Source organism: Ictalurus furcatus, chromosome 2 (assembly GCF_023375685.1).
Source record: "Ictalurus furcatus strain D&B chromosome 2, Billie_1.0, whole genome shotgun sequence".
NCBI classification, from domain to species: Eukaryota; Metazoa; Chordata; class Actinopteri; order Siluriformes; family Ictaluridae; genus Ictalurus; species Ictalurus furcatus.
The window spans coordinates 37405530-37419809 of NC_071256.1; the positions used below are offsets into that span (position 1 = coordinate 37405530).

Consider the following 14280-nt stretch of genomic DNA (forward strand, 5'->3'; position numbering starts at 1 on the left):
CGCGATCAGCATCTGAAGCTTGTGTAAAATCTTGCCTATTTATAGGCCTGCCGTGATCAGGTGATGTGGCAATTGAGCGCGTCACGTGATATATATGGCACCTGTGAACCGCGCCATCAGCCTCTATTATCTTCAGCGAAGACACAATTCTCAGACCTACCCTGGTATGACAAAGCTACACAATGTCTTGTTCCTTTCTCAAGGAACAGGGTTACATGCCTAACCCAGATGTTCCCTTTCAAAGGGAACTCCATGTTGGGTTTAGCATGAGCCCGCGCGCCTCATAAGTGATAGAGATTGCTTCCACTATCCAATTAGAGATGCGCTGCTTTGATCCAGAATCACCTCTACTGTCACCGCCAAGCAGACCAGCATTTGCTCCTTCTTACACCACTGGCCGGAGCGGTGGATGTAAGTACAGAGAGCCCTTACTGGACATAGCAGGTGCATTCTCTCTTGTTCCGGTGTGAGGAACAGAGGAGGGCAGAAAGCCTGCGACACCACAGGCTGGACAGCAGATGTAGGCACTTTAGGAATATAATCTGACCTAGGATACAGGAAGGCCTTGGCTAATCCAGGGGTAAAGTCAAGGTAGGAAGGGGCAACAGAGAGAGCTTGTAGATCTCCTACTCACTTGAGAGATGTCAGGGCCAGCAGAAGAGCTACCTTTAGAGTCAGATTCTCCTCAGAGGCTGACGCTAAAGGCACAAATGGGGCACCTGACAGACCTTCCAGGAGCACAGAAAGGTCCCAGGAAGGTATGCGTGGCCTGCAGATGGGCCTCAGCCACCTGACACCATGCATAAACCTTGAAGTTAGAGGATGTTGCCCCACAGAGGCTCCATCAACAAGGGCGTGGCTGGCTGAAATGGCGGCCATGTAAACCCAGATTGTAGTAGGAGCCCACCTCGCTGAGAAACATCCTTGTAAGAACTCCAGGACTGTAGCTATTGCGCAGTTCACTGGGTCTAGCTGGCGTTCCTCACACCACAAGCCAAAAAGCCACCACTTGAGTGCATAGAATTTCCTCGTGGATGGTGCTCTAGGGTTCAACATGGTCTCTACAACCTCAGTTGTGAGACCAGAATCTATGAGCTGGTGCCCCTCCATAGTTCATAGGGTGATAAATCAGCCCTCCGGCTTGAGACAGTAGATCCCTGAAGATGGGAATCTCCCAATGAGTGCTGTCTAGCAGGGATATAATCTCTGTGAACCATATTTGAGCTGGCCAATAAGGTGCTATTAGCAGCAGACGAAGGATGTCTTGGCGAACTCTTGCTAGAACTTGTGGGAGCAGAGCGATCGGGGGAAAAGCGTACAAATGTGACCATGGCCACATGTGCACCATGGCGTCCAGCCGTAATTGTGCAGGAGGAGTGAGGGGGAACCACAGCCGGCAGTGTGTTGTCTCCTCGGAGGCGAACACATGCAGTCCCGCTTGGCGAAACCTCCACCATATGGATTCCGCCACTTGTGGATGAAGCCACCAATCCCTGTGCCTCAGCGCCTGCCTCAACAGGATGTCTTCCCCCCACATTCCAGTTGCCAAGAATGTACATTGCACTCACTGCCAAAACTTTCCCTTTGCCCAGAGAAGAATTAGTTGTGCCTGCCTGAACAGGGGGCGTGGACATAATCCTCCCTGGTGGTCAATATATGAGACCACCACTGTGTTGTCTGTAAACACATGGTGACTGCTCAATTGATGCTGGCTGCTTTATCTTGCTCAATGTTGATAGGATTGACCCTACACATGTTGGGGATAGAAACGCCCTCATCATAGTAGAATCCTTATAACCCCTAGAAAAGTTGTCCACTGCATTGGAGAAAGCATACTTTTCTGAGGTTCAACCTGAGCCCAAAGCTCTTTATGTGGGCGAGAACAACATCTTGATGTTGAACTGCCAATTTCCTGGATCGTGCTAGAATTAACCAGTCATCCAGGTAATTTAGAGCATCGATGCCCTGGAGTCACAGTGGAGCCAGAATGACATACATGCACTTTGTGAAGATGCGAGGGGATAAAGATATCCCAAAGCGAAGAACCCGATCTTGGCTATGTGGAAGTACCCGGAGGAAACCCCCGCAGCAGGGGGAGAACATGCAAACTCCGCACATACATGGCCCCGGCGGGACTCAAACCCTGGACCCTAGAGGTGTGAGGCGAACGTGCTGCAACAGGACCATTTATAGCAATATCACTTCTGTGTCATAAAATTTCCAGAGCCTGAACACGGTTTCCTAAAAACCATGTTCTTAACACTGAGGCATATTTACATTTTTGTTTTGTATATTTGATTAATTTAACTCTTCAACGTTCATTTCTTACAAAGTGGTAGGAGTGTATTACTTGGGTAGAGATACAGATTGGTGACAAATTAAAGAAAAAAGACAATGACTCTGTTACACAATGGGGGGGGGGGGCATTTATTTTTGCTGGCATGTATTGGTTCCACTTTTATTTTTTCTAGAGCGATGCATCATTGCAAATAAGTACTGCAATTTTTATGACTGATCACATTTATCCTTTTATACAGTGAAACATTTCTATCCTGATGGGCATGTTCTCTTCCAGGATGACTCCATCCCCATCCAGGGCTCACTGAATGTTTTGATGAGTTCAATGCAATTCGATTCATTATTATTTGAATAGCTCAACTTTCAACAATGGACATTGCCGCAAAAAAGCTTTACAGAAATATATATACAGTATCATGGCCCTGTGTTTGCGGAGTTGGAATGCTCTCCCCACTCAGATCTCTTGGAGAATCAAAATCCTCTCCGCAACAGTGCACATGTTTGTTCTCCCCTTTTTGTGCAAGTTCCTTTTGCTTTCAACCTTGTCGGATGGCCGGAGTTATAAAACCGACTGAACCGCACGTATGCACGAAGACAAACTGCTCAGAATGAAGCCTTTCAGGAAGGCATTCATTTCTCTCAGATAAATTTGATTTTGATTTATTTAAAAGTTTGTGTTTTTAATTTCTAATAAAAATTTTATGAGACTGATTTCCTAACGAGACGGATTTAACAAGACTGACAACTTTATGAGATTGATTATTTAAATTTACACTGAAGGACTATATTGCTGGTATGTACATTGAATTTGTAGCACTTCCAGTGACCCATTTCCTCTGGAGGTATGAAGTGTTTTGAATATGGTGGTGGAGAATCTCCCACAGGTGTTCAACTGTACTGAGATCTGATAACTAAGAAGGCCATAGCATATGATTTATGTCATTTCTGTCCTCATAAAAAGAATTCAGTAAATCCTGGATGAGGCAGGAATTATCCAGGAAGAGATCACGCCCGTCATGTTCCATCAGAGGACAAAGGTGACTAGTCAGTAGAACTTGCAGTTTTGATTTGCAGTCACACATTGCTCTAAGAGGGCAGGTGGAGCCAAACCATGTAAGGAAAACTAAATTTAAAAAATCCCACAAAAGTGTAACAGAACCATTATTTTTCTTCAGGTACCAAAAAAAAATTCTCATGACACTCTTAGAGAAAGACACGACAGGGCTATTGAGTTTTGTACTGGGGCAGGGTGGAGCTACAGGGCAGGTAAGGCAAATAATTGCTTGGGTTCCTGTGAACTGAGGGAGCTCCGAACAACTAATTCCTTAATTCCACAGACATATAAAATGTCAAAATGCAGGAACGTCTCCAGAACCTTTGATAGCCAGTGTACATCAACATTTCAAAAATATCTCAGCAGTGCTTGATTTTAAAAGCAGAGGTTATCTTTTAGCCTATGTTATAATTGTAAGGCCAAGGGTGTACTTACTTTTTCCACACTTTTTCTTTCATCACATCTGTTGATATTTCTGTTGAATAAATGACTGAAAAGCTAATTTTCCTTGTGGTTTTGTTCAAGAATATCAACTTTATTAATAGGCACAGTTTGTAATCAAATGTTTGCTCATCCAAATACGTCAAAGAAGGCAACAATTTCCATGGGGCGTACTTATTTATTTCCATATATCTGTACATGCGTACATGCATACATATAGCACATACATACTATACCATATGTATTGAGCAATACTAACAAAAGTAAACACTGCCCAGATTCCATAGTTGATCATTTAGATGACTACTAAACTAGTGAGTAAAAACAATAAAGTGATGCAATATGATGCAGGCACATAGCTACAATATAATAGTATTTTTAAAGACTGAATGTGATTTTGAAATCCATGTAACTTGCAATTTAAAAAAGAGCCACATGTAATTAAAATAAGAGCATATTATCAATGGAAAATCCACTGTCCACTTTCCTTCTGGTGGAAAATGGTTTCTGTGATTTCACAGTAAGGTGTTGCACTTGTCTTGTTCTTTTCTTGAAGACTCTTACTTGTGTTTCTGGAATCTGTAAAATGATTGTGTGAAAATGCTAGAGTTGTGGGGTACTTTTAATCCCGTTAGGTTAAAATGTTAATTTAACAGCTCAGTGTTGAGTTTACAACTGCAATTTCAAATCTTTTTTCAATTGAATTACTTTCTGGACTCGGCCGGACTCGACTCTGGATCTGCCATTAAGGACTTGGACTTAAGTCCAACTCGGCCCCTTTTGGACTCGATTGGTTAAGGACTTGGTCATGACTTGAACTCGACAAAGGTGGATTCGGACACAACACTAAAAGATACACACAAAAAGATGCGAGGTTATTTCCATATCAATGCATATTCAATTCTGCAAGAATAAAACAAGCAAGAAAAAAAAAACCCCGCTTTCCTGTGTTTAATTCTTTTTATACCACAGCAATTTGCTAATCATTTTTCTTTATTAATTACAGAATGACACACCATACATTTTATCCATTTATAGTTAGCTTTAAAGTTGTGGAATGTCTGTTAAACAAGTTATTTCTTGCTATCACTTGTTGTACATCAGTCCCTTTTTTCTCAAAAAGTGTGAACTCTGTCCTAAAGACTGTGTCAGAAATTGTAAACTTACAGCTTAACCCTTGACTGTTACAGTGTTGACAATGAAGATCCTTCCATTAATGTTAAACATCTCGTCAGCTTTTATTATTTGATTAGATTATTACTCCGTTAACAAGCAGAAATGCTAGAAAGAAGCATGAAGGACGTGGGAATATCTAAATGTAGGGCTAGAGCACAGCAGCACTCTAATCAGCACGATGCAAGTGGCCCTGGTGAAAAGTTGGGGTAGACCTTTCTTGCGAATAAAAGACCTATCTTCTGGCAGTTGACTACTTCTAAAGGTGGATTGAAGTGGAAAATGTTCATGTCTCCATAGCCTAGGAGGTAATGAAAATAAAATAATAAAAAGGCATGTTTAAAAATCGATTGGGATTATGCCTTTTTAAAGATTTGGCTCAGGCAGCTTTGTGGAGGGAGGAATGTGTTTTTAGGGTCCTGGAAACTTTATGTTGAGAGGGAGGACAACTTTATGTTGTGGCTCATCAATCGATTTTGTTTGCCCAGTTTTAGTTGATCTATATTCTAGGACTTTTAGCCACGAGTACATTTCAAACAGAAATTGGAGAAGGGACTGGCATTTCCTGACCATCTACGTATTGAATTAAAGCAAGTCTTACCTTCATTCGTGTCACTCACACTGCATTGTATTACATTTATTGTCAGTGAGGTTCATCTTCTTTTGACATGCTCCGTGTTGTCGATAAAAAGCAACACCTTGAGCAGGCTACTGTGCTTGCAGATAATGGCCCCAATGGTGCTTACTGGAAGATTCAGAAGTTTTAAAATATGTCTGTAATTGATTCCAACAATATGTTTCGCAACAATAAGGTTGCAAAGGTCTTGGGAGAGCTCTTTGCTTTTACCCATCATGAGATGTTTCTTGTGTGACACCTTCTTAGCGAAAAGCCTTTTTACAGACCATCAATTTACGAACCCAGCTGACGTTGGAGAACGTCTTTTTCATAGCGTGTTCAATACTGTTTATGGATACTTTATTTATGGACTTTATTTATGTTGCGAATTCTTTATATTTGTGGATTTCTTGAGTTAATACTGATGACCTGTGAAAATTTCACGTGAATAACCTCATTGGAAATATATTTACTGAAAAAAATGTTGACGCATTCAATACTTATATAAATACAAGGTATTTATTTATAATAGGAAAGAGATACTTATTCATGCGCGGTAGTTTTCTATAAGGGAAAAAGTGTGCATATATATAATATATATATACACACACACAGTATGTATATGTGTGTGTGTGTGTGTGTGTGTATATGTATATATATATATGTATATATATATATATATATATATATATATATATATATATGAGCACATTGCTCACGTTCCACATTTAGGGTCAATTTATAATGGGAAGAGTTCGAATCTCAATCTAAATTTTTTAGGGGGCATGTAGGTAAGTATAGTGTTCATGCAGAACATTTCATGTTTGAGACTTCTCTTATTTTATTTTATTTTTTTAAATGTGGGCAAAAAAGTGATGTTTTTTAAATTCCCCTCATTTCGGGGTTGAATATCTCTGGTGGGGGACCATATATGAATCTGAAATTTTCACAGTGTCACGAAATCCACATAAATGGTTTAGGACAGATGCAATCACGGATAAGAGATTTATTGAAGAGAGGCAGGCAGATAAATCCTAAACGTGAGACAATAGCATGGTCGAAATAACAGGTAAGGGGTCAAGCATTCAACATACAGCCATAAACGAGGCAAGGCAAGAAGCAAATACGAGTAACGAGAACTAGGTCAAAACCGGAATAAACAACACGCTATCAAGGCTTGGAAATGACAGAGACAATGCAACTGTGCGTATTACTTTGCAAAATCTTTGTGAATGAGCAGTCTCTTATACAGCGTGGTGTGATTGTGAGTGTGATTGGGACCAGGTGTGTCTGCATAGTGTTCCGGAGAAGGTGAACATGTGTGTGTGGGAAGTGTAGTCCATGGCGGCCATGTTTGAAGGCCACTGTGCAGGATGGGAAATGTATTCACTGGTTTGCTGTGACATGACACGCAGAAATATGTCCTCTATAGTAGCATTCTGTTGTAACAAAACTGTGAGTTTGAGATTCCACTGGTTCCAGACTTAAGGCTAGTATAAATCTGGGGAAAAGCCTACTTTATTCGTGCATTTTGACAAATGAACATATGTAATATAAGCATAACAGATAATAAAAGATTATCAGTATTTTACAGTAATTATGTTTATGACTGATATACAATAGCTTATGCATGTCAATGAGGTCAAAAACTTTACTACATTTGATAATGGCTACAGTGAAGCCTGATCTATCACAGGGTTCTTCAAATCTGAAGAGTTTAGCTCCAACCTCCAAACCTACCTGCCTGTAATTTTCTAGTAATCCTGAAGACCTTGGCTAGCTTGCTCAGGTGTGTTTGATTAGGGTTGGAGCTAATTTCTGCAGGACAGTGGACCTCGAGATTTGAAGAACCCTGATCTGTCATGTTGGTACAGGTGTACAGTTTTATGCGTGAATAGATTTGATCCAAATATGAAATTACAGTGCTCAGATGGGTGTTTTACAAATAAACAGTGTCATAAACAGAGCTGTGGTGTTGTTTCTCCTGTGATTAAAGAATAAGTGACTGTCATGCTTTGTCGGCAGAGACAGAAGCAAGTGCAGGTAGGCAGAATATGATAATAATAATCGGTGTCACCCAGATTAGGATGCGTTCCCTTTTGAGTTTGGTTCCTCTCAAAGATTCTTCCTCATGTCTTCTCAGGGAGTTTTTCCTTGCCACCGTCTCCTCTGGCTTGCTCATCAGGGATTTAAATTTATAAATAAAAATTTATATCCAGAACTGATATATTTCCATAAAGCTGCTTCGTGACACTGTCCATTGTTAAAAGAGCTATACAAATAAAATGGAATTGAATTGAATATAGAAAAACATGAATCATGCTAATTTATCATCTGTTGTGACAGTCTCAAGCTACACAATGTAGTTAGCACTATATCTATGCTTGTGTATTTGAATATGGATTATCCACTGAACTGCAGTGTAGAACATGAGGATGAGTGCCCCTGAACCTTATAAGACTATAATTGTATTATTATTATTATTATTATTATTATTATTATTATTATTATTATTATTATTATTAATAATAATAATAATAATAATAATAATAATAATAACTTATTTATTTATTTATTTTATAAATTGTGACAGTGATTCCAGAGGACACTGTATTTATATCATTCTTGTCCTTGCCTTGGAAAAGAATTTCCTCTCAAAGACAGTTGTAATTAAACATATCAATAATCTAAGTCTAACAAAAGCCTACTGTTTGGTCTAAAGCAGCAACGATTAGTCAGAATAACTGATAATGTCAAATATGAATAATTATCCACATGGATTTTTAAATGAATGGTCATTTACTTAACCAGAGTTAATTATAATATTAATAGTAATAGGTAATAGTGGAAAAGTGAAACCAATAGTGAGAAGTGGAGCAACACAACACATTTGTCTTTTTTAAAGACATTTTGCCAAAATCTAAAGTATTGGTATGAAATGACATTTTCTATACCCTTCTATTTCTCAGCGTTCCCATCTTGTCCACACCAGTGGCAGCAGCAGTGACAATAACAGCAATTTTGTATATATGTGTTACAAATTATATCTATTATAATAACCAGTGGGGAACAGTGTGTGATGATGACTGGGACATAAATGATGCGCAGGTGGTGTGTAGACAGCTTGGATGTGTTAAGGCTGTCAGTGCTCATCAAAGTGCCCACTTTGGTCGTGGAAGTGATCCAATATGGCTGGATGATGTTCGGTGTTCTGGAAGTGAAAGCACCATCACACAGTGCTCTCATAATGGATTTGGTATACACAATTGCAGCCATGGTGAAGATGCTGATGTTACTTGCTCAGGTACAGAAACACTCTTATATTATGACCTTGTCATCAATGTAATTATATTTATATTGTATTGAATAACATTTATTAGTTTGACAATTTTTTAAAATGAATTATTTTGCTGACACCTTAGTCATTTTAGTAAATGTCAATCAACTTAAGTGGATACAGATCTTCAGAACAGAGTAACAACAGCTACAAATTCCACAATGTTGAAGTTGGCTGGCTGTCATTTTAGCAGCTAGATAGATTATATACGAGAACTAAAATATTTTAAGTGTTATGCATGCCAAACACGTTAGATACTAAATGATAGTAAACACTTGGGGGCGTGCGGGTATAGGATTAAGTGTTTAAATGTAATCTATTTTATAAATCTTAAATAAATGTTAGTCTTCTCTGATGATCTGCTCTTTAATCCAATGGATTATAATAGATTATTCAGATTATTAGCTGTTTATTTCATGAATGTAAATGTCTCACTGTGAATGTACATACATGTTTTAATCCTTTCTAATGTTCTACATATGAATTTAAGTCATGTTGTTAATTTTTTTTTTTTATTAAGTCAAGTTGAACTTCCATTTTTTCCATGAAGTCTGGTCTGGCCTGCACTTATTAAGCTTAAAAATTTTATATTGGATGCAATCATTTTGAGGGGAAAAAATGAGACACACTACATTTTTTCATTGTTCAGTTGAGACACTGTTTTGAATATAGTTTGGATATTTAAATTGGTTATTTACTACACTGAACAAATTCAATATTATTCAGCATACACAGATTGAAAATATAGTTAAAATTTTTCACAACTGGTTTTGTTCCTAATATTATTTCCCTTTATATCTCATGATCAAACTGATGGACACAAAAATCAATCATTAGTAAAACCTTCTCTCTTTTTATGTAATAAATCAGGTCGTAATCAGGTCAGACTGGTGAATGGTCCGAGTAACTGTTGTGGTCGAGTGGCGATCCAGCACAATGGCCGTTGGGGAACAGTGTGTGATGATTATTGGGACTTAAAGGATGCAGAGGTGGTGTGTAGACAGCTTGGATGTGGTAAAGCAGTCAGTGCTCCTCCTAATGCCCGCTTTGGTCAGGGAGGTGAACCAACCTGGCTGGATGATGTTCAGTGTACTGGAACTGAGAGTGCTTTAGATCAGTGCTCACACAGAGGATTTGGAGTAGAGAACTGTGGACATGAAGAAGATGCTGGAGTCGTGTGCTCAAGTAGGCTTATGTTGTTGTTAATTTTTTTTGTTACAATACCCTGTTTAACGTAAACACATTTACAAAATTATTAAATATATTTCTTTATTACTAGACATGCAGAGTCCTACATTGACTCAGATCTCCCCAAACTCTGTGGTCTCACCTGGAGAAGTCCTTCAGTTCAGATGTTCCACACCCAGCCCAACATGCATCTCTGTAGACTTCAGTTTGTATAAAACTGGAACATCAATAGAGAAGCAAACTGCAGAATCTACAACAACATTTAATCTGACTGTAGATGCCTCACATCAGGGCCAGTACACCTGTGACTACTCCTATAGGGAAAGTAACTCCACATCATCCAAGAGCAACTCCATTAACATCACTGTAGGTATGTGCAGAGAGGATTATACTTAACAGTGTTATGTCACTAATTAATTGTTAATGTCCTTCAAATAATTGTCATTGTTTACCCATAATATACATGTTATTTAAATTGTATTAACAAGACTAATGCATGCACACTGTTACTCAGTGATCGCTGAATAGGAGAACGAAAATTTTGGTGTCATGCTGTTATAGGGAAATAATCAAGCAGGAGGTGGTAAATTAAATTAATTCACTTGCCTATAATAATACATCCATAAGTGTTTTTTTCCTCTTATACCGCAGCAATATACCAACAATTTATATAATAAATACATTTTATTGATTTTTATAAATATTAAAGGATGATACGTGATGTGTTCAGAGTTTTATTTATTGGAATGTCCATGAAACAAGTTTGTAGCAGCTATAGAAAATAATTACAACGTGCTGACACTGGAGATTCCTTCTATAAATGTACATTAAACATCCCCTTATAGAAAACTACCGCGCATGAATAAGTATCTCTTTCCTATTATAAATAAATACCTTGTATTTATATAAGTATTGAATGCATCAACATTTTTTTCAGTAAGTATATTTCCAATGAGGTTATTCACATGAAATTTTCACAGGTCATCAGTATTAACTCAAGAAATCCACAAATATAAAGAATTCACAACATAAATAAAGTCCATAAATAAAGTATCCATAAACAGTATTGAACACGCTATGAAAAAGCCGTTCTCCAAGGCAAGGTAAGGCAAGGAACCAGCTGAAATCCATAAGAAGTTAGAAAGTAATTATAACTCCTATCTGTGCAGATTAATATCAGCTGGGTTCGTAAATTGATGGTCTGTAAAAAGGCTTTTCGCTAAGAAGGTGTCACACAAGAAACATCTCATGATGGGTAAAAGCAAAGAGCTCTCCCAAGACCTTCACAACCTTATTGTTGCGAAACATATTGTTGGAATCAATTACAGACATATTTTAAAACTTCTGAATCTTCCAGTAAGCACCATTGGGGCCATTATCTGCAAGCACAGTAGCCTGCTCAAGGTGTTGCTTTTTATCGACAACACGGAGCATGTCAAAAGAAGATGAACCTCACAGACAATAAATGTAATACAATGCAGTGTGAGTGACACGAATGAAGGTAAGACTTGCTTTAATTCAATACGTAGATGGTCAGGAAATGCCAGTCCTTTCTCCAATTTCTGTTTGAAATGTACTCGTGGCTAAAAGTCCTAGAATATAGATCAACTAAAACTGGGCAAACAAAATCGATTGATGAGCCACAACATAAAGTTGTCCTCCCTCTCAACATAAAGTTTCCAGGACCCTAAAAACACATTCCTCCCTCCACAAAGCTGCCTGAGCCAAATCTTTAAAAAGGCATAATCCCAATCGATTCTTTAAACATGCCTTTTTATTATTTTATTTTCATTACCTCCTAGGCTATGGAGACATGAACATTTTCCACTTCAATCCACCTTTAGAAGTAGTCAACCGCTAGAAGATAGGTCTTTTATTCGCAAGAAAGGTCTACCCCAACTTTTCACCAGGGCCACTTGCATCGTGCTGATTAGAGTGCTGCTGTGCTCTAGCCCTACATTTAGATATTCCCACGTCCTTCATGCTTCTTTCTAGCATTTCTGCTTGTTAACGGAGTAATAATCTAATCAAATAATAAAAGCTGACGAGATGTTTAACATTAATGGAAGGATCTTCATTGTCAACACTGTAACAGTCAAGGGTTAAGCTGTAAGTTTACAATTTCTGACACGGTCTTTAGGACAGAGTTCACACTTTTTGAGAAAAAAGGGACTGATGTACAACAAGTGATAGCAAGAAATAACTTGTTTAACAGACATTCCACAACTTTAAAGCTAACTATAAATGGATAAAATGTATGATGTGTCATTCTGTAATTAATAAAGAAAAATTATTAGCAAATTGCTGTGGTATAAAAAGAATTAAACACAGGAAAGTGGGGTTTTTTTTCTTGCTTGTTTTATTCTTGCAGAATTGAATATGCATTGATATGGAAATAACCTCAAATCATTTTGTGTGTATCTTTTAGTGTTGGGTCCGAATCCACCTTTGTCGAGTTCAAGTCAAGACCAAGTCCTTAACCAATCGAGTCCAAAAGGGGCCGAGTTGGACTTAACTCCAAGTCCTTAATGGCAGATCCAGAGTCGAGTCCGGCCGAGTCCAGAAAGTAATTCAATTGAAAAAAGATTTGAAATTGCAGTTGTAAACTCAACACTGAGCTGTTAAATTAATATTTTAACCTAATGGGATTAAAAATACCCCACAACTCTAGCATTTTCACACAATCATTTTACAGATTCCAGAAACACAAGTAAGAGTCTTCAAGAAAAGGACAAGACAAGTGCAAAACCTTACTGTGAAATCACAGAAACCATTTTCCACCAGAAGGAAAGTGGACAGTGGATTTTCCATTGATAATATGCTCTTATTTTAATTACATGTGGCTCTTTTTTTAATTGCAAGTTACATGGATTTCAAAATCACATTCAGTCTATAAAAATACTATTATATTGTAGCTATGTGCCTGCATCATATTGCATCACTTTATTGTTTTTACTCACTAGTTTAGTAGTCATCTAAATGATCAAGTATGGAATCTGGGCAGTGTTTACTTTTGTTACTATTGCTCAATACATATGGTATAGTATGTATGTGCTATATGTATGCATGTACGCATGTACAGATATACGGAAATAAATAAGTACGCCCCATGGAAATTGTTGCCTTCTTTGACGTATTTGGATGAGCAAACATTTGATTACAAACTGTGCCTATTAATAAAGTTGATATTCTTGAACAAAACCACAAGGAAAATTAGCTTTTCAGTCATTTATTCAACAGAAATGTCAACAGATGTGATGAAAGAAAAAGTGTGGAAAAAGTAAGTACACCCTTGGCCTTACAATTATAACATAGGCTAAAAGATAACCTCTGCTTTTAAAATCAAGCACTGCTGAGATATTTTTGAAATGTTGATGTACACTGGCTATCAAAGGTTCTGGAGACGTTCCTGCATTTTGACATTTTATATGTCTGTGGAATTAAGGAATTAGTTGTTCGGAGCTTCCTCAGTTCACAGGAACCCAAGCAATTATTTGCCTTACCTGCCCTGTAGCTCCACCCTGCCCCAGTACAAAACTCAATAGCCCTGTCGTGTCTTTCTCTAAGAGTGTCATGAGAATTTTTTTTTGGTACCTGAAGAAAAATAATGGTTCTGTTACACTTTTGTGGGATTTTTTAAATTTAGTTTTGCTTACATGGTTTGGCTCCACCTGCCCTCTTAGAGCAATGTGTGACTGCAAATCAAAACTGCAAGTTCTACTGACTAGTCACCTTTGTCCTCTGATGGAACATGACGGGCGTGATCTCTTCCTGGATAATTCCTGCCTCATCCAGGATTTACTGAATTCTTTTTATGAGGACAGAAATGACATAAATCATATGCTATGGCCTTCTTAGTTATCAGATCTCAGTACAGTTGAACACCTGTGGGAGATTCTCCACCACCATCATCAAAACACTTCATACCTCCAGAGGAAATGGGTCACTGGAAGTGCTACAAATTCAATGTACATACCAGCAATATAGTCCTTCAGTGTAAATTTAAATAATCAATCTCATAAAGTCGTCAGTCTTGTTAAATCCGTCTCATTAGGAAATCAGTCTCATAAAATTTTTATTAGAAATTAAAAACACAAACTTTTAAATAAATCAAAATCAAATTTATCTGAGAGAAATGAATGCCTTTCTGAAAGGCTTCATTCTGAGCAGTTT

General features: G+C 38.0%; 1 long non-coding RNA gene across 1 annotated transcript; it reads left to right on the forward strand.

The window, feature by feature from the left end:
- The first annotated feature begins 9791 nt into the window (after positions 1-9791).
- LOC128603607 (uncharacterized) lies at positions 9792-13560 on the forward strand. Its single transcript, XR_008385036.1, has 3 exons — positions 9792-10104; positions 10199-10477; positions 12536-13560. It is a non-coding gene; the product is annotated as an uncharacterized LOC128603607 (long non-coding RNA).
- The last annotated feature ends 720 nt before the right edge of the window (positions 13561-14280 follow it).